The sequence below is a fragment of the Chlorocebus sabaeus genome, chromosome 17 (genome assembly GCF_047675955.1).
Source record: "Chlorocebus sabaeus isolate Y175 chromosome 17, mChlSab1.0.hap1, whole genome shotgun sequence".
NCBI lineage: Eukaryota > Metazoa > Chordata > Mammalia > Primates > Cercopithecidae > Chlorocebus > Chlorocebus sabaeus.
In genome coordinates this window covers 72,311,768-72,333,181 of record NC_132920.1, presented here as the reverse complement: position 1 = coordinate 72,333,181, position 21,414 = coordinate 72,311,768, and the positions used below count along the sequence as shown (strand labels likewise).

Below are 21,414 nucleotides of genomic sequence, written 5' to 3'. Positions count from 1 at the left end.
AGGGATACATGATTTCAACATGTCCCATTACTATTACATTAGGAAACATAATAGGGATATATTTTATTACTGTTGATATTAACCTCAATCATTTGATATACATGTATCCTGTTACTGCTGACATTAACCGAATCATCAACTGGTGCCTGCTTGGTTTTTCCACTGTGAAGTGACTATTTTTCTTCATAATTAATAAATATCTTGGGTGAAATACTTTGTGACAATATAAACATTCTATTTCTCCTTCATCTCTTATCCACTTGTTTTAACACCCACTGGCAGATCTTGCTGTCAATAACTATTTCTATAGCATTTATCTAGTGGTGATTTTCAATTTTCTTATTCCTGAACTGTCAACTTTCAAAACAAACTTCAGTTTAATACAGGAACAAAAGGCAAAGGCCTGAATTCCCCTGAATAGGGCAGTGCAGGGTGAAGTTGGAATACGAGTCTGAGTGATCCACACAAGTACAATAGGAGGCTTAACGGTGCCTAACTCTAGAGCAGAGAGAGGTGAGGCTTAAGTCATCTTTGGTGGCTGCCTTAATTTGATAGATCAAGCCTATTCCACTCCCCTTGCTTGATGAGATCCAATTTTTGAGCTGAGCTAGCCTAAAGATTTGTTGTAAAGGCAAATGAAAACAGATATGGGGGCAGAGTGGCAGGAGAGTAGCAGCAGACACCAGACATTTCTTATCAGAAGCTGTTTCTCACATCTTCTTTGAAAAAAAAATATTTCATTTATTCCCTAATGAATATTTGCTAAAGTTATCGTAGCACACATCTTTTAAAAATTGTTCAGCTGATTTGTTTGCTAATTCATCATGACCAGTATTTTGGGAATGTTTATTGTAGTACATCTATAAACAATGGAACATGTAATTGTAAAGGATGGAAACCATAACCTACTAATTGTACATTTAGTGGGAACCCTAGGAGTTAGTTCACCATTATGTCATGAATATACTTAATAAGTTTCTTACTGGACTTTACACTACACTTTATTGTGAATTTTATAATAATGCACTCTCAAAGTTTTTAAGTGTAAACATTCATCATAAAATACTAGGATTTTACTTTGGTACTTTATTAACATATTTCTCAAAACTTCATGTTAACATTGAATAAATAAATCTGTATTTCAGATCACTTTATAGTAAACTTTGTAAGTATTTTGAATAATTTCATTACAAATTAGCCATTAGGTATAATTTCAATACATTAAGTTCTTTAAAAAGAAATTAAATAATTTTTTAAAGGCACAAATGAGATTCAAACTTATGAATCTAAATTGATTCAAAACAGAGGTAAACCACTTATCAGCCTATTAAATTTGGTGAAAAATATTAAATGCTCTTTCATTTTTAAATCATTCAGTTTTATGATAGTGGTATTAACTGATAATGTCATGATTTTGGGATAAGATGTGACTTCTCCACAAATCAATATGTAAATTTATTCCAGTTGTTATTTTCCTTTTATACACCACTAAAATGAATACAAGTTTAGAGACTTTTTAAATTATAACATTAAAGTCCTTTTTAATATTGTGATGTATATCTCTATTTCTTATTTATCGTTATTTACCTCTGAAAAAATGAATGATACTTAACTTTACCTTTTAATGTGTGGAAATAACCTCCTCAAATCTTTTAAGATTGAAGTCTTCTACTCTTATAGATACAGTGCAATTATACGGAGAAGCTATGAAATTACTCCTATTTTACTCTTACAGCTGAACCCATTTATAGAACTCCTGGTTTAGAATTATTTCCTATTATTCTGGTTATGGAAACAAATATGAGGTCATGAGAAGCCAAGAGTAGTGAGAAAGGTGGGTAACAGGTTTTGAGTAATTTTATTCATGACTAGAAGACAAACAATGACTAAAATTCCTATGTAGTTCATTAAGAGATTCTGAGTCAATTCCAAAGAGGTTAAGAAATGGCCACTCTGTAATATAATATAGCAGTGGTGGGGCCTCCTGGGGCTATTACCTCAAAGACAACAGAGTGTACATTATATAACTTCTGGCACCCTATAATCACCCCAACGTGGCAACTCTTGATGATCTATGCCAATGAGGGTAAACAAGTGGAAATTTGAAAACAGGGACTATCCACGAAAAATATAGTTACACGGAAAGAAAGGAAGTAGTTTGGTTGCTTTGGGCAGAGACCATGCTTCTAATGCCCCCATGTGACTCCTGATTTGGAAAGTTGTTTCTTATGTAATGGCCAATCTACAATGAGAAAAATCCATACAGAACTAGTTAGAGGTTATACCAGAATGCTACTGATTTTCTTTTCAGAAATTCTTGACAATTCTTGGGTGGATTTAAATTATGGCAATGGATTTAGACTCTGGTACTTACTTTTAAAACACCATACTACACAAATGGGTTTTATCCTCAACTCACAGTCTTAAAACTGAGATTTTTTTTTTTTTTTTTTTTGACAGTGTGTCACTCTGTCTTCCAGGCTGGAGTGCAGTGGCACGAGCTTGGCTCACTACAACCTCTGTCTCCCAGGTTCAACTGATTTTCTTGCCTTAGCCTCCTGAGTAGCTGGGAGTACAGGCGTCCGCCACCACGCCTGGCTAATTTTTGTATTTTTAGTAGAGACAGGGTTCTACCATGTTGGCGAGGCTAGTCTCAAACCCCTGACCTCAAGTGACCTGTCTGCCTCAGCCTTCCAATGTGCTGGGATTACAGGGATGAGCCACTGCACCTGGCCCAATTTCCAAATAATATTTACTAAAATTATATTTCATTAATACAAACTGTATTTTTAGAATACATTTTGTTATTTGTCAAAGAACAGAAGGACCTGAAGTTTTAAGATATTTCAGGAATAAATTTAACTGTATGAACTTTTTCTCTTTGGTATTAACTTTAGACCCCAACTCTGCACTTCTCTCTTGTACTTCCCCATCACATAGGATTCATTATCTGCATCCCCTCCCAACACTTTCTGTATTCCATGTCCACCAGCACTTTAGAATAATGTTTAAAGTCCTCTTGAAGTCAGCAGCTTTTACAGGTAAATGTGCAAAGTATTTAGGAAATTGTAACAGGTTGAAGGGGGAGGAAGGAAACAAGGTCATGAGTTAGAATTAGAAACTCTGGGGAGTAGGGTGATGGTCCAGAGAAACATCTCCATACAAAATCCAAAACTGGATGGTCTGAAAATAAGATAGCCAAAGTGAGCACAGATAATATACTTGAAGATTTAAAGCATAGGACACACTGTCAACACACATATAAAGAATGGTTGAGAACACTAGGAGTACTTATTTTTAAAAAAAAGAATATATTTTGTGTTTCACACCATAAAATTTGAAAAAGAAGTGCCTTTGAAAGAAAGTCTTATTTTGGAATTGAAGAATGCATTTCAAAAGCTCCACACTTTAATGGGAAAGCACTATACTTAGGTCATGTTCCTAAACTTTAATTTCCTTATTTGGGAACTTGTATTTGGGATCTTTTGGATACAGCATAAATTATGCCAATTTCAGATTTATTCTCGACTTACAGCTTTACACGTATAACCAAAATCTGAATTACTTTTTAAAAAATTTCATTTAATTTTAGAGAAGTGTGACTTCCTAAGAACTAATGTTAAGCAGCAATTAAGGTAACTGGGGTGTTACCTAAATTTTCAGTGTATTCATTCTTAGGAAGACTAGTTTAGTCCAAATCAACCTTATAGGGGGCAAAATACCAAATATGATTAACAAATATGATTATAATTGCAATATGTAATGCTTTACATCCTTGACAGACCTTAATAAAATGAAACTTTAGGCCTCCTTGGAAAGATGATTTTTTTTTTATTATACTTTAAGTTCTGGGATACATGTGCAGAACATGCAGGTTTGTTACACAGGTATACACGTGCCATGGTGGTTTGCTGCACCCATCAACCCATTGCCTACATTAGGTATTTCTACTACACCCATCAACCTGTCACCTATATTAGGCATTTCTATTAGTGCTATCCCTTCCCTAGCTCCCCACCCCCTGACAGTCCCTGGTGTGTGATGTTCCCCTTCCTATGTCCATGTGTTCTCATTGTTCAACTCCTACTTATGAGAGAGAATATGCAGTGTTTGGTTTTCTGTTTTTGAGAAACATGATTATTTTAATTATCAAGCAACTACTATTGTACCAGGAATGAGTTTTCTGGAAGACCTTTAAAATATTTTATCTTGGAAGGTTTTTAAAAGAGCAACATATACTCACTGATATGCATAGAAAGTAGTATCAGTGAGTATAAGCAATAAATGTGGTATATTCATTAATCAGCAATTATTCTAGATCATTACATTTGTATGATGCATATTTGTAGCTTTCAAAATAGTCTTCTTTGTTTTTCTCTTACTAATAATTAGGGCAGCTTAAACAAAACAAAACAGTAACACAACAAGCCATCTCCTAAAAAGATGAACAGTGATTCAGTTCTTAAGTTGGCCACAATATTGTATTTGCTAAACAATGTCACAAGCCTTTCTAAAGGTAAAAGAAAAATATTACTTTAGTTACTGTTAAAAAAAAAAAAAGGTTATTTCCTAGGAGTTAACCTGGGTTTTTGATGCCTTACTTGCTTCAGTTTAGCTATTTGTGAATATTATTTAATCTTTATTTCTTTTCTGTCTCTCATGGGCATGGTGTAATGATATCTGTCTAGTAGCTGATTCACATCTGCTTTTCAATAAAAGCATTCCAGACAAAAGTTATTTATGTTATCATATCACCACCACATTTCTGAGTGGCTAGAGAGAATTAAGAAGAAACAAGCCACAGATATTTTACTATACAAGGGAAGTACAAAATTTTATTTATTTTTCCTCTTATTCCTAGGACATAAAATACCTATTTTTCATGGCTAGTACTTTTGATCATTAAAAATATTAAAGATAAATTGTGACTGAAATAAATGTGCTTACATAGCAGTAGAATTTATTCTCCTCAGCTGCACCAAAAAATAAAGTTTAAGATATAAATGTGCTGAGAGGAAAAGAAGTAATAATAAAGATTGCTTTCTAAATAGGGAAACGGTTATGCATCAGATGAGGAAAGAAATAAGAAGAAAGATTATGCCAAATAGAGGTTTAGGAGAAGGAAGAAAATATGAACCAAACACTGCATGAAAAAAGATGGGTTGTGTGGGAAAGCATGAGCACTGTGCCACCTCTGTCACATAAGTTCATTTTGAATGTGACACTCTCTATTGGGTGCTGTGATGGCTAAACATAAATAAATAATTTGGAAACAGTCCAGTTTTTCATCTCAAGAGGCTTATTCTAGACCACTGATGAGATGCTATAAATGCAGAAAAATGGTTAATTATGCACCATTGTATGCTAAATGCTTTACATGTATGAACCCAGGAAGAACAAGCACAGGGAGATTAAATAAACTGACCAAATAACAAGCCAATGAAACTAGTTAAGTCACAGGCCAGCCTTGAAAGCCCAATCTTCATGTCTCTAAATCTCATCTAATTACTACACTCTAGTGATACTTGTTGGGTGTGTGTCATGGAAAACACAGGGCAATAGTAAAAACATTTCCAAGCCTACATCAACACTAAAAAAGTCAGGCTGAATAAATGGAAAACATAAGGTAAGAAACTGACTCCTATGGGGAAAAAATCATCTATGTATTCTCAATTATGTTACGGTAATTTGAGAATATTATGGATGGTGGGTTAACTTATATTTTTCCAGAGTAACTCTTGTACCTCAAGGAAGGCATTCACTTGAAACAGTCATCACGCTAAGTAAACTGATAAGCCTGAATGATAGGACTAAAGAAAAACTGTGGAGATAGTGTTAAATAACACATTAGTGGTTTAATTCTTGACAAAAGGGTTGAATATCTATCTATCTATATAAAACGAGTTTCCTTTGGACAATTATTCAGACATGAATATCTGAAATATTGGAAAATAATAAATATTTTAAAACTGGGTAGTGGGTGAAATTTATACTTGTTTGAACTTTATGAAAAACAGTATGATTTAAAACATTTTATCACCCACACACACGAGACCTCTATAAATTTTAAAGAGTACTTTTTATTATATGCCAATATTTAGATTATAATAACTTTGGTTCTGGCCATAATTATTAGTCTGATAAAATGCAGTACCACTTCACAACTGAACAAATTCTTCTTTATCTACAATTACATTCATTTTAGTACCTGTTAGTTCTCAAGAACAGAATTTATTAATGCAATTTTCTGAAAACAGCATGTATTACTTATACTCACTTATTGCCTTAATGAGCAATGATTTTAAAAGGACAAATTATGATTGAAAGTTAAAATAGGACATCAATAGTAGAATTTTAATAAGGAGTGAAGTGCAAGATAAACATTAAAACTTAGTAGGAGTTGCTCCAGGGGACTAAAATACTGCGGGGACCATCAACGTCAAGAGAAATATTTGGTATTTACTCAGTGTACTGCTAACTACTTAAAAAACAGGATGCTAAGAAACGTCATTACAAAGCTGTCCTTCAAAATATGGTACATGTTATTGTTGGCCTTTTCATTGATAAAAATGGATTATCAGATAGACTTTGAGTACACCATGTTAAGAGGTTAAACAGTAACAAAGAAAGGAGAGAACGTTCAGCTTAGTTTTTTCATGTCCGTGCTCTAGAATCTAACTGCTTAAGCTCAAAGATAGTTCTGCCACCTCATAATTTGAGTGATCTTGAGAAATTGTTCAATCTTTCTATAGCTCAGTTTCTCATGCATAAAATAGGAATAATAAGAGGTTGTGGTAGGGATAAATTGAGAATCGGCTTGTACTATTTTAGCACAGGCTCTGCTACACAGCAAGTGATCAACACACATTAGCTTATACTATTATTAATAATATTCATAACACTTCAGTAATGCTGCATAAAGGTCCTCAACAGAGGAAATATATGACCTGGCTTAGGTGTTAAGAGGTTTGCTCTGGCTTCAGTGTTGAAAACAGCCCGCAAGGGACAAGAACGGAAGTAGGAAACTCTGTAGGCAGCCACTGCACAAACTACCAAGATGAAAGTGGAGAAGGTGGTTAGAAGTGGAAAGGCTATAGAGATTTCATGAAGGATTATTTTATCAACTGGACATGGCGTTTTCAAAAAAAAAAAAAAATGGACAAGATAATTCAAAATTGTTTCTTTCTGGGGGAGTTGAGGGGATTTTATGGTCTAAATGTATCCCTCCAAATTTATATATTGACAATCCGTCTCCAAAATGATAATATCAAGTGGCATGGCCCTTTGGAGGTAATTAAGTCATGAAGGCAAAGCCCTCAAGAAAAGGTTCAGTGACCTTATGAAAGAGGTTGAAAGGAGCACCCTAATCCCTTTTTTGCCCTTCCATTCCTTCTTCCACGTGAGGACACAGCATTAGTTCCCTTCAGAGGACACAGTAACAAGGCACCATCTTGGAAGCAAAGAGTAGCCCTCACCAGACACTAAATGTGCTTGATCTTGGAGTTCCCAGCTTCCAGAAATCTGAGAAATAAATTTATATTATTTATAAATTATCCAGTCTATGGTATTTTGTTATGGCAGCACAAATGAACTAAGATAGATGGTTGTTTATTTGCCTTTTTGTTGGGTTGTTCTTGTCTGAGTGGCTAGAAAAATGGAGTCAGGTGTGGCAAGATACCTAGATGAAGAGGATTATACAGGTGCAAGTTTGGAATGAGGGGATGAGGACAACCAGGAAGTCAGCTTTGCACATATTCAGGCAGAAATGTCTATAGACATCCTTGGAAATATTAATAAGACAGTTGGATAAACAAGAGGAGAGAGATGGGTTGAAATTTAAAAGTGGATTACTGTTGATTAAATTATATTGTGCAGAATAAGGCTGAAATGAGAGATGGAAAGTTGCAAGAAGGCAACCTTAAATGTAGGTAAACTAATTTTTCCCCTTAATGGAGACATTTAAAAAATCCTTACAATATCTGCCTAATTGCTAAGCTGTATGTATAGCACACTTTGGGATCGTCTGGATTCTAAATATGTTTAGAAATCTCGTATTAATTTTTAAAGCCATGAATCACTGTAAAAAAATTCATAATTCTAAGAAATGTGTATCATGAAATATATTTGGGTAGGCTGGGCGTGGTGGCTCACACCTGTAATCCCAGCACTTTGGGAGGCTGAGGCGGGTGGATTACCTGAGGTCAGGAGTTCAAGACCAGCTTGGCTAACATGGTGAAACCCCGTCTCTACTAAAAACACAAAAATCAGCCAGGCATGGTGGCACATGCCTGTAATCCCAGCTACTTGGAAGGCTGAGGCAGAATTGCTAAAACCCAAGAGACGGAGGTTGCAGTGAGGCAAGTTCGTGCCACTGCACTTCAGCCTGGCTGACAGAGTGAGACTCTGTCTCAAAAAAAAAAAAAAAAAAAAAGAGAGAGAGAAAAAAAAAAGACATATATTTGGGCAATAATACAAGAAGTGGTCAGTTCTTCTCAGGAAGGAGAGAAGTTCAGTGCACAGATCTCAACTGTTGACCCAAGGATCACTAATCATTGCTTAAGAATCAAACATGAATAACACTCCCACAATGCAAACTAGCAAATGCCTATAGCCATGAATAACTTGGTGGTAATTATTCATTCAGCCAGCCAGACACTTGGCACTGGGAATAAAGATGAAAAGACAAAGCCTGAGCCGAGAAAAGCCTGGTAGGGGAGACATCATGTTTGAGGGAGAATATCCCATGTGTTCTACTAAACACTCTCTCAAGGTACTGGGGAAACACAGAGTCAGTAACTAAATATGTAAAGTACCAGATGGACTTTAGAGAAGATTAGACTTTAGATGAATCTAAAGGAATGTAGGAACTTGAAAGATTGAGAATATGGAATGCAAGAAGCATGTTAGTAGAGAGAATGTGCAATGAAAGACACTTCTCCATGGGCTTTATTTTGCCCCTATACCTGTTCTATCTACTCTTGTATTTTAAATTAAATTGTGGCCGGGCGTGGTAGCTAACTCCTGTAATCCCAGCACTTTGGGAGGCCAAGGCGGCTGGATCACTTGAGGTTAGGAGTTTGGGACCAGCCTGGCCAACATGGTGAAACCCCATCTCTACTAAAAATACAGAAATTAGCTTGGCGTGGTGGCGGGCGCCTGTAATCCCAGCTACTTGGGGGGCTGAGGCAGGAGAATCACTTGAACCTGGGAGGTGGAGGTTGCAGTGAGCCAAGACTGTGCCACTGCACTCCAGACTGGGTGACAGAGCAAGACTCCGTCTCAAAAAATAAATAAATAAATAAAATTAAATTGTTTACACATCACTAAAAATGAAGTTATTAACTATTTAACTTGACAAACATAAATATCTAATTTATAGAACAAACTCACTTTATTTTCAAAGGGTCTTCCTGTGCATTTATTCTTTCAAAACAGACATTTTGGAATTCAGACTGAATCTTTATCGATGTTCTAAGCCCAAAAGGGAAGGATTTCAAGAGTTTCAGGAGAACTTCTTGGGCTGCCCATCATACTTCCTGGCCTACAGATGCCCAGAATACAAAACATAGCTATGACTCACTTGAATCTAAGTTGTGGACTAAAATGCAAATATTTCAGAAATCTGGTAATCATTTACATCTTAATGTGGCCTCAGTGCATCAGACTCTGTGGACCTTCCCAGGAAAAGTGAGGTTGAAGAAGTCACAAAGTACAAATAACAAGTGAGAATAGGTAGATTTGGGAATATCAAAGATAAACTAATGCTGCTTTATAGGCTGCATTAAATTCTCTTATAAAACTGTAACAATTATACAAGTTTGATAAATATAAAAGTAAGTTGTAACTATAACAGCATAGCATCGTTTGCAAATAAGCTATAGATTTCTATCTACAAAGGCTTTAGTTTGAGGAAAAACTTTTTACAGTCTTGGCACATTATGCAACTCTGAGTAAACTTCTGAGCATCTCCCAGGAACCACTGCAGGTGCACAAGACCCTGTTTCTTCCCTTAGGCATTTATAGTCTATGAGGCAAACTTCAAAACCTTCAGAAGTAAAATAAATAACCTCTTGTGGTCTGAAAAAGTGCACTATAATACTTAAACATATTTCATTGAAAAAGTATCTATTTGTCAACTGGGTGAATTTATCAGGGGATAAATTTTATAGAGGATGAGAAAAAATTGTAAGTGATTCTCTTAAATATGGAAAATCATATCTACATTTCTAAGACTTCTTACAATTTAAAAAACATGATTTAATTACTAGTATTTGTGTAGAGGCTAAAACAAATTTGTGAAATGTGAGTGGTCTCCCATGCCATCATTTTAATTTTATTTTCTATCTTATTTTATTTCCGTTTATTTTAGTTTTAGAGGAAGGGTCTTGCTGTGTCATTCAGGCTGGAGTGCAGTGGTGCAATAATACTACACCATAACCTCAAACTCCTGGGCTCAAGCTATCCTCTTGCCTCAACCTCTTGAGTAGCTATGACTACAGACATTCACCACCACACCCAGCTAATGTTTTCTATTTTTTATTTTTGTAGAGATGGAGTCTCACTGTGCTGCTGAGATTGGTCTCAAACTCCTGGCCTCAAGTGATCCTCCCACCTTGGCCTCCCAAACCATCATTTCATTAGGCTTTAAAATGTACCTTGATTCACAGGATTTGGCTTATTAATAAAATAATGTGTTATATGGTGTTGTACAATAAAATCTTGAAGCACCTAGTGACAGAGTCTAATGCATCCCAGATGCAATGGTCAATGGCAGTGATTACGTCCAGGCCAAAAGTGTCAAAACCAGAGATAAGAGGCTCTCAGTGGACATAAATTTGTGTGGTGGAGAAATCCTCATAGAGCATAAATATCAGGAAGTTGAATCTATGATATTTATTGGATTCATAAATGAAGAAAACTAAATTTGCCTTTATTAGGTAAAAGGGAGATAAAAGCAAGACTAAGAATGATCAGTTGACAAAGATTTTTGTTTTCTAGTTACTTGTGTTAATGTTTTATTATAATCAAATGCATTTTAATATTGCCAAGATATAATAGATAAATAAACAATGTGATAAGAATAACTGAAATTATCTTTGCTCAGAGATTATTGTCTTTACTATGTGGGAAACTGAGCTTCATGAAAATTAAATAAAGCAATACATTTTCAAATATATCAGTTGCTCCTGATGGAATACTAGGTAGAGATGCATTTGAGGACTGATCCTAGAGGGCAAACATGCAATGTTCAAGTTACAGTGGGTGAGGAGAGCTGCTGCCTTTCTAAAGTAATTAAGAAGGCTTTCTAAAACTCCTGGGGCCACCAGTTCACAACACCATACTGTTTTGTGTGGTCCTGGGTTCCCAATGAAATTTGGCCGCATGAGTGTCCAGGACAAGTAGAGTAGAAACAGCAACAAATTTTAATTATGCATCCACTTTGGTGGCTTTGTAAAGAAGACAAGACACCATTAATACAGACAAAAGTGGTGCTCTGCAGCTGAGAATCACCTGTGCCAATAAGGCTATTCTCAAATCTGTGCCAAATATCTGAGGGCAAATGGAAATTTAAAATACTATACAGACGTGAACTTTGGATGTATGGAATGTTTCTGAATATCTGCATCTTGGAAGACCCATATATACATTCTTTCATTTTCATTCCATCCTGGTTCAGACTTTCATTAATTGCTAAACTATAACAATAGGTTCCCAGCCAGTTTCTCCAATTGCCATTTGTCTTCATTCCAGAATATGCTATGCATTGCTGTCATATCAGTCTTTTAAATTGCTGCTCCAGTAATATCATTCCCCTACTCAATATCCATTAATGGCTCTTTGTTGCCTATTGAATCAATCAGAATTTCCTCATGATACCACTCATAGTATATCCCCACATATTCCTCTCTATCCAAATCTCCTGTCAGTCCTCCACTTTTATGTCCCTTTTTCTTCAGTTAACAGGACAGTAATTCCCTAGGAACATCACACACCAAGCTTGCCTCCATGTCTTTGCCCATGCTGTTCCCCAACTGCAGCCTGGCATTATTCTCATTTCTTACTCCCCATTCCTCTCTAATTCCACCTTCTCTAGGAATTTCTTCTTGGTCTTTCTCAATCAGATGCTCTGTCTCTCCTTGGAATCTTCATAGCCATTTGGATGTCTCACGGTGATGGACAGATTCTCCTTTATGTTATTTATATAACTGTCTCCTTAATTTGAAGATTGTGAGCTTGTGGTCTGTATCACCTAACATAGTGCTAAAAAATGGGAAGTCAATAAATATTTGCTGATTTGAACTGATCTAGCAGCATTTCAAGTCTCATTTGGTGACTAAGTTTTGCGTTATACAGATTACATGTCCATTACAATTTATTGTGGAGGACTTTTCTCCATTTTTTTCCATTTTGTTTGCACATAGCTACTGAAACAAGAATCCAATGCTTGTTTTTTCTTTTCTGAAATGAAAGAAAGAAAGAAAGAAAGAAAGAAAGAAAGAAAGAAAGAAAGAAAGAAAGAAAGAAAGAAAGGAAGAAAGGAAGGAAGGAAGGAAGGAAGGAAGGAAGGAAGGAAGGAAGGAAGGAAAGAAAGAAAGAAAGAGAAAGAAAGAAAGAGAAAGAAAGAAAGAGAGAGAGAAAGAGAGAAAGACAGACAGACAGACAGACCTTGGATATTAAACATAAAAACAAAAAGAAGGTAAGCAGTGTTTATTGGAAATATATCTGGTTTACTACAAATTGTGCAGAAAATTACAGAACTAAGCATTTAAAAATGTTCAAGCATACTTAATTACAATTTAGTAAAAAGTACAGTTTTCTTTGTTCATTGAACAATTGCTTCAATACTTTTATTTTAATGAAAATAATATCATACTAGAATAAGTAGATGTGTATAATCATTTTCATGTGTAAATATGGTAGATAAAAGCCAAGAATAATCTATCTTTATCTCCATTTTCTGTTACTGAAACATATAAGAATGATCTTAAGCTCTAGAAAGCATTCAATTTATATAAAGGTGATTCTTCTGAAAATCACAATGTCTTAAAGTTGTCTTCTCCCCTCGTGCAGCACTCTCTTGATACGCCTTCAGCCTCTAGTCTTGTGTCATTGGGGACTTCCTTCTTTTCTCCTCTCCTATTTGTGATCGCTAACCAACACTTCATGCCTAGTACATTGTTTCTCATTTCTAGCTTTCACTCAGAAAACTGACTCACAAATGTATGTATTTTCATCCTTGGTTTACTGTATGTTGGTTACTGCACCAATGCACAGTCTCTAGCATACAGTATTAACCCACAGTATATATCTCTTGGAAAACGAAATGAACAACATTAAAGTTCTGGTCCAATCCATGAGATGACTACAGTCCATCTTCACTACAATTACCTTCTATCACTTTAATCCAATATATTCCCAAACACAACTTAGTATCACCTCTTCATTCCCAACCCCCAACACTCTTCCAGTTCCCTCCCTCAACTCCAGTTTCCTTCTATTCCAATTCTAATACCATATGGTCTCAAACACAATAATGTCATTTCTCTGTATTTCCCTTCTGTTTTCCCCTATCTAAAATGTTGATCATTCCTATTATTATGTTCCTATTGTCTTATTCTGGGTTATATTTATAGCATGTACTCAGTTACAGCATCAAGTATTCATTATGTGCTTACCACATGGTAGACACTAGGTTAAGTCCTTTATGTGTGTATTATTTTTATTGATTTTCAAACTAACTCAATGAGAAGATGCTATTATTTCTATTTTACGGATGAGAAAACAGTTTTCCTAATATTTATTGAGTACAAAGATATGTAATTAGATATGAAACTATCTGATATCCAAATATGTATGTGTCCGTAACAGAGTAAAATACATAATACCTTATCTTAATTTTTCTCCTAGAACAGTTTCTCTAATAAATATTTAAATATAATTGTTTGAAAAATATTAAAATGTTACTTTGCTTTGATAAATGAGTATCCTTAGCAAGAGAATTAACTATTTTTGTATCCACATTTAACAGCATGAATTAGTATTTAGGACACATTTACACTGAAAAATAACATGCTATATTTGCAAAAATGTGATTCAGAGATTGACATTCATGCAGTAATTTCAAACAAATATTTTTAATAAACAGTATAATGACCACAACCATAAAATAATGTCATTGGTAAAAATTGCCAAAATACAGTAAGAATTTTAAAAGGCATTTTTAGCTTCCTCTTTTGGGTATCAACCATTATCTTCTCTCTGAATAATACTGAAAGAAAATTTACATCTATGCAACAAATTTCACAATTAGAAATGGAGATAAAATTACATAAGCAGACACTAATGGAAAATCTATTCAAACAAAGGAGGATCTTTAAAGCCAAAACGTGAAGCACTTGGGAAGGAAAGAATCATTGAGTGTATCTAAGACATACAGTAAATGGCATGCTCCACTGATTCTGACAGCCTGCAGGTTGGTTATGAAACACCAACACAAAGGCTTCGAGACATGGAAAAATTCAGAAAATGTGGCAGGTAAAAAATCCAAGCGAGAGGTCTCTCTTTTAAAAATAAATTAAAGCTACTCTTATGGAATAAACAAACTATGGTAAGTAATTGCTACCATCATTCTTGCAATCTCTGAATACCTGTGATTGTCTGTGAATAAATGGTACCAAGTGAAATAGGGAATTCATCAGAGAATGCTGTAAATAGTATTTGGGTGCATGGCTTGATAGATAGATAGATAGATAGATAGATAGATAGATAGATAGATAGATCGATAGATCAATTCACATAATCCTCAGTGCAGTATAGTTCTAGCCATTCTCATTTTCTAGATGGGAAAACTGGGGCCTGAAGTTTCCTTGTCTAAGATCATACTTAGAGCCTCTTGTGAGGCTGAATTGAACTCAGTCCTTTGACTAGGATTGGGTGTTCTTTCCTCACTAGCACAGTGCTCTCTTCAGGGCTAAAACAGAATACAGGAATACAGCTCTTTTCACATCCACAAGCGTGCCTTCTACCTCTCCAAAGGCCCACGAGAAATCCCACTGGCCAGGGTGAGGAGAGAAAAAGGCTGTGATATGGATCAGAAAAAGTCTTACGGATCCAAGGATATTCAGGTTAGATAAGAAAGGGAACAGCACAAAGCCAAAGTGACCCCCAGTTCAATCCTGCTCAATTCTAGGAAATCACCACCAAGCAATTCTGACTTTTTGTGGGAGAAGGAGAGGGAGGCAAAGGAGGGAGGAGAAAAGGTAAAGAGGGAGGGGAGAGACTGGGAGAAAAGAAGAGGGAGAGAAAAATGAGAGTGGGACTCAAAGTTGGAGAGAATGATTCAGAGGAATTAATATCCCACTCTAAGGAAGCACATAATTAAAACTTCTTCATCTTCTGAAACATCTAACTAAAAAAGACGCAAGCTAGAAAGCCTCTTTCTCTCTCTCTCTTTTTTTTTTTTTTTGCTTCTGCCTCAAGCACTGTTAAAGTTGCCTACACATTACAGAATGTTTTGTTTGATTTCCTTTCAATGTCCCAGAGAATATTTGGAATGTTTCTTAATTTACATATGATGTGGTGTTATTTAGATATAGATCCCATGAAAGATAAAAAAAATTTTAAAGTGAGTGTAAGTGTGAGCATTGAGACAGGAGAAGGAGGTAATTAAGAGAGATAAATGAAGCTTATAAAAGCCTGCTTCTTATCCTAACCACTGTCATGAAAAAAGAAATCTGTAATTCATGAATAAAATATAATCTGAGTTTTACAACAGCATTATAAAGATTCTTATTGAGTATAAGTTTTAAAAGTGTTATTGTGTTACAAGATTTAATGGGAAATTTTTCTTTCCCTTAAAAATAAACCCAAATACCACAGACATTTCCCAAAAATTCCAGCTGTCTGCCTGCTCTCCTTGAGTTATTTTATTTTTCCTCCATTAGTAGTTTAAAGGTGTACTCTTTGATATGTAATATCATTTTAAGGAGTCGAATGGAATTAAGATTGTTCCAGTGTACTCAGCTGTTTATTTTCACATAATTGAGGTACACATTGCAAAATTAGAGTGTTTTCATTGGAAAACTTTCATTACTAGTTAAAAACTGTCATCTCAACAAAATAATAGACTTCTAAATCAAAGGAGATTTTCGTCCAACAATTTAACAAGTATACTAGTGTATGCATGAATGTGAAATTTTGGAAGGGCCAGGCATAGAAGGAAATAATTTCTAATTTGTCATAAAGTCCAAGAGTATTTCTAGTAAAAATATTTTTACAATTCTACCACACCCCATGTATTGCATTTTTTCTGCTATGTTGTTTTTTCCACTGAAGGAGTCATAGCCCAAGTACATTTCTTTGTAATTACAGAGTTTCTATCTATCCATCCATCTGTCCATCCTTTCATTTACTCAGTTCAGCTAAAAGAGTCTTCATTTTGTATCCACCAGCTGCCTGGACCTGTTAGGTTCTAGGGAAAACATGTGGATAAAGTTCTACTCCTACTCTTAAGGACTTCACAGAGCAGGTTAAAAGGTAATCAGGTAATTATAATATGATAAGGGGGTAGCTATGTTAAATACATGAACGAATATATGAGAACAAGACAGGAAGAAGGCAGCAGTCTCCCCTCACACTTTACCTCCACACAGAAGGTACAATTTATCATTCACAAAACAGTTTGCAAAATATTATCTCCTCCATTTGGCCTTTGTTCCTATTCCTTCCCACCTGTCCTCTTAAAATAGGCTGACCCTTTGCAACCTTAATTGACCCAATTGAAACACGACCTCCTCTGACCATCCTCTCCTCTGCCCGTGGGAGTAGTTACTGCACATTTCATTCTCATAGCATCTCTAAGTTGATGCACACTGTTTCTCCTGAGTGCTCTCCCTTTAGACCGAAACCACGTGAAGGCTAGGAATATTTCTTTCTTCCTTGTATCACCAGTGCTAACCATGTAAATGTGTGAGGAATGACAAAAAGGAAGAAAATAATTACAAGTAAGCAAGACCCTATACTAATACATTTCACTGTGCCCTTTCATACACATATATCCTACCCACCCTGCCACTACTAAGAATTATTCCCTTTCTTTCTTGTAAAAAGATATGCATTAAAAATATTTTCGCTTTTAAACAGATTTTTCCCCAGAGGGCAAACCACTCATTTACTCTCCTGGCAGAAAAAAACAGTAAAGTGTCAAGATGTCTAAGCCAGTTTGAAAATATTTTGGAATTTCTGTGTTTTTCCCCCTCTTTTTTACACAGCTATATAAATGTGGACCTGTTCTGAAAGTCAGCTTGAAGCACACATTTCAAGGTATTTGAAATCCTTTTCTTTCTTTTTTTCTTTTTACATTTCATTTGACTAAGCAGTTGTTTAAAATGTGGTATAACCAGAATGTACCTATTTATATTGGTTACTTCAAAATGCATGTCTATGAGTCACTGTTTTTATACACTTTATCTAGCCAGCCCGTTCAAAGAAAAGAAAATAGGGGAAATTATTAGAATAACAATTACCAGTTGAATGACCTAATACAGATTAAATTATAAGAAACAAGACAGGAAAAGGAAACTTAGTTTATATCTCACACAGGTGCATGTTAATTATTCCATCAAACCAATAACTATATAAACATAATTTCAGAAAAATGGAAGGTGGAGTTTAACATTATAAAAGAGTCATTAGCTGTATAAACAATGAGTAAAAATATGTAATGGTCAGAAAAAAGCATAGCACTTGCAATGAGAGACTGTTTGTATTAAATATATTTAGATGTGTCAGTCACTGCAATATTTATTCAAGGAACCAAACTTTTGGGATTTCATTTCTATTTGCCACCAGGTGAATAAAAATGTGTTAAGTTCATGTTGTCTGTGACCTTCTACTAAAAATGTTATTCCTTAGTCATATTCTGCATTGGTGGTCAGGGTTGGATGCCAAGAATTTGCTTGTCATCTGACTGAGTTTCCTTTTCACATGAAATGCTTCATCTGAATTACACCATCCTAAATGATTGTACAAGCTGAAGAATTTTCTACGTCCAGTATTTTTATTTGTTAAAGAAGCATTCAAGAACCATTACAAAACAATTAAAGCAAAGATAGATTCTGTATATTCTGGTCATTTGTGCACACCAAGATTGATGGTGGTTAGCAGAGTATGTAAATCAATGAATTTAGGAGGTCTCACTGAGTTGTACAAACTCTTTACTGGGTCTGTAGCTCCATTTCCAAAGTCCTGTGTGTTTTCACAGAAACTGCACCATTAGTTGTCTTCACTGGAGGATTTGACCAAATTTATGTAAGGTAATGTGCCTATACGTGAGCTTCTTAACTAAGGTTCTGAAACCCCTTGGTTTAGGAACTTCTGGAAATTTATGTAACCATGTGCATATGTCACCTGCCTACATGGCAAGGACACATGATAGAAAGCATAGTTTTCTGGCCTAGGCCAGATAGTAAACATTTTCAGCTTTTTGAGCTGTAGATCACTGTTGTTACTGCTCAACTCTATTGTTGTCATGTAAGAATAGTCACAGACAGTAAATAAATCAATGTGGATAATGGTGTTTCAATAAAACTTTATTTATTATTTATAATGGACCCCAGATTTACAATATGTGATTAGAGTCTGTTCTGTGCCTGTGTTTACCAAGTACCTCTCAATAATGGGTTAGTTTTGCATATGGCTCTGCCTACAGGAAATGGATAGGATAGTTATGTGAATTTGAGGATTCTAATTCATTTGAGAGTTTTATAGGGTTAGTAAGCAAGAAGAACTCCTTCAAATGTGACTAAAGTGTATAAATAATGATGATTCATATCTCAGTGCTCATAGACATGGCCGGATGGTGATTTATAAATGAGATGATGTACCTAAGCTGTGTACTTGCCTTTGGGCAGCACCCTGCAATGTATGCTTATGGGGCAAATGACATTAAACCAATCACAGAGAAATTGATCCAGGCTAGAAGACACCCTTAAACTCAAGCAAGACTGGATTGGCAGGACATATATCAGCCATACACAGGGTCTGATCAGAAAAGGTCCCTTTAATTTTACTGAAGGCTTCTGTCTACCCATGCAACAGTAAACTATGTAGACCAATAGATAACCATATGCTTTTTTTTTTCCAAATCCATGTAGTTTTTTAGACATAAGATCAGCAATAACTACAATCTGTTCCACTTGTGGATAACTGTCATATTTGGTAAGGAAAATAAACATATAAGAAATTTTAGTATTTTTATTTTTAGAGGTCCATACATTTACAAAATTTATTTTTAAAATAAACTCATCATTTGTTGCTAAAGTTATTCTTTATAAGCCTGTTGACGTTTTTTTAATCAAATGAAGATGTATTTTTCACAGTTACATTATATATTATATATGTGTATATGTATACAAACATATTTAAAAGACAATATTCTCAATATTTGAGAAGCTGTAGTATGATGGATGGGATCCTGCTGTCAGAAACCCAATTACATAGAAATTTGAATTATTTCAGATTACAGATTAACAGTGGACATGGGGTGATAGTCCATGGGAGACCATTAATATGAATGTATCCCATCTATAATTGGGCATGCCTTATACATCATTTTCTTGATCTACTGTCAGTCAGCTTGGCTTCAGCTTGCTTTTAACTAGGAGCACAGTACATCACATGAAGTACCTGGGAGGAAGTGGAAATCTCTACATTAAGTAAGAAAAAAATGCCTTTCAGGGAGGTAAGTAGTTACATTCTCTTCAGGCTTTCCTTTCATTAAAGGACTCACCATGAGATATGTAAAGAAAGAAACAAACAAAAATTAAAACCTTTTCCAATCTTCTAAAGTTACAAGTTAAAAATAGCAAGATTTCAAACTCATTCCAGAAGCCAAGCATGATAAGGACAAACCACAACGGAATGCTCTTGAGTCTGGACATCCTGAGGAAGGTGAGACCCAAGGACTCTGAGGGGGCCCTGCGCAAAGCCAGTGAGGACCAAACCCAGAGACTCTCTGCCGCTTCCCTTCCTCTCATTTCTCTGAGGGAGATGCAGGTAGACCAAAAACGGGAATTCAACCTGAAGAGTACTTCCATACCATATGTCATATACTGACTTAATACTTATTGTTGTATTATTAATATTATTCATTTCCTACTTATTAAACTTCCATTCTGGCAACCTGTATAAGAATGTAAGTAAGAGTATTTGGTGAGGATTTTTCTTGGTTTGTTTTGTGTGTGTGTGTGTGTGTGTGTGTGTGTGTGTTTTTCTTGAGACAGGGTCTTGCTCTATCACCCAGGCTGGAATGCAGTGGCATCATCACTGTTCACTGAAGCTGCAAATTCCTGAGCTCAGGTGATCCTCCCGCCATAGCCTCCCAAGTAGCTAGGACTACAGGCATGCACCACCATACCCAGCTACTATGTTTAATTTTTTTTTTGGTTATTGTTGTTGTTGTTGACAAGGTCTCGCTACGTAGCTCAGATTGATCTTGAACTCCAGGCTCCAACACAATCCACTCACCTCAGCCTCTCACAGTGCTGAGATTACAGGCACGAACCACTCTGCATGACCCCTAAATAAGAGTATTTGACAGATAAAAACTACCCAAAGTCCAGGTCATCTCAGCATGCTGGGATATGGGGTAATACTGTGTGACACAAATTATCCTGAGAACTCATGTTCTAAGTATCATACTTAGAATCTGTAAAATACTCGCAATTTGCAAAATCATGTAGACCAACTTTTCCAGGAGACTGATTCAGAGAACATTCACTAGGAGCAATTTGGCTCAAATAAAACCTTGTCCCTACAGTTCTTCAGAAAATGCACGGGCTTGCTGAGAGAATGGCGATGATAGTGATGGTGGGAGAAAAGGAGGAGACACAGAATAAGAAGGACTATGAGATGCACACAGTAAAAAAGTCAAGTAGGGCAAAGAGGGTTACGATAAAAGGTGCACCTTGTCTCATTCCTGCCCCACATCCCTGTTCGTCAAAGATAACTTTCATCACGTAGTTTAATCCTTCCAGAAACTTTCCATTTATATACATGCATACATGCTGTCTATGTATTGCTGATCCTCATTATTTGTGGATTTCATATTTGAGAATTTGTCTACTCAAAATTGATTTGTAACCTCTAAGTTAATACAGTACTTTTGAGGTCATTTGCAGACATGTGCTGACCAGCCAAAAATTTGAGTCTCCTCTCACGTATGTTCCCAGCTACCACTGAAACAGGCTGAAAGGCGATCTAGCGTTCCTAAGCACAGGAAGGCTGTGATGTGCCTCATGGAGAGAATACATGTAAGATAAACGACATTCAGGTATGCATTACAGACTGTGAGTTCAGTGTTAATGAATCAACAATATATATTACATAATGTATCTTCAAACAGAAACACACATA

At 35.6% G+C, this 21,414-nt stretch overlaps 1 protein-coding gene and 1 long non-coding RNA gene across 4 annotated transcripts in view; one reads left to right on the top strand and one right to left on the bottom strand.

Moving 5' to 3' along the window:
• Window positions 1-21,414, bottom strand: part of KCNQ5 (potassium voltage-gated channel subfamily Q member 5) — a 573,789-nt gene that overhangs the window by 531,603 nt on the left and 20,772 nt on the right. The gene's annotated exons all lie outside the window — the stretch shown is intronic.
• Window positions 1,213-21,414, top strand: part of LOC140708898 (uncharacterized) — a 48,860-nt gene continuing 28,658 nt past the window's right edge. Inside the window, exon 1 of the long non-coding RNA XR_012089220.1 lies at window positions 1,213-21,414. This exon is cut by the window's right edge and continues 20,319 nt beyond it. This is a non-coding gene — a long non-coding RNA (uncharacterized lncRNA).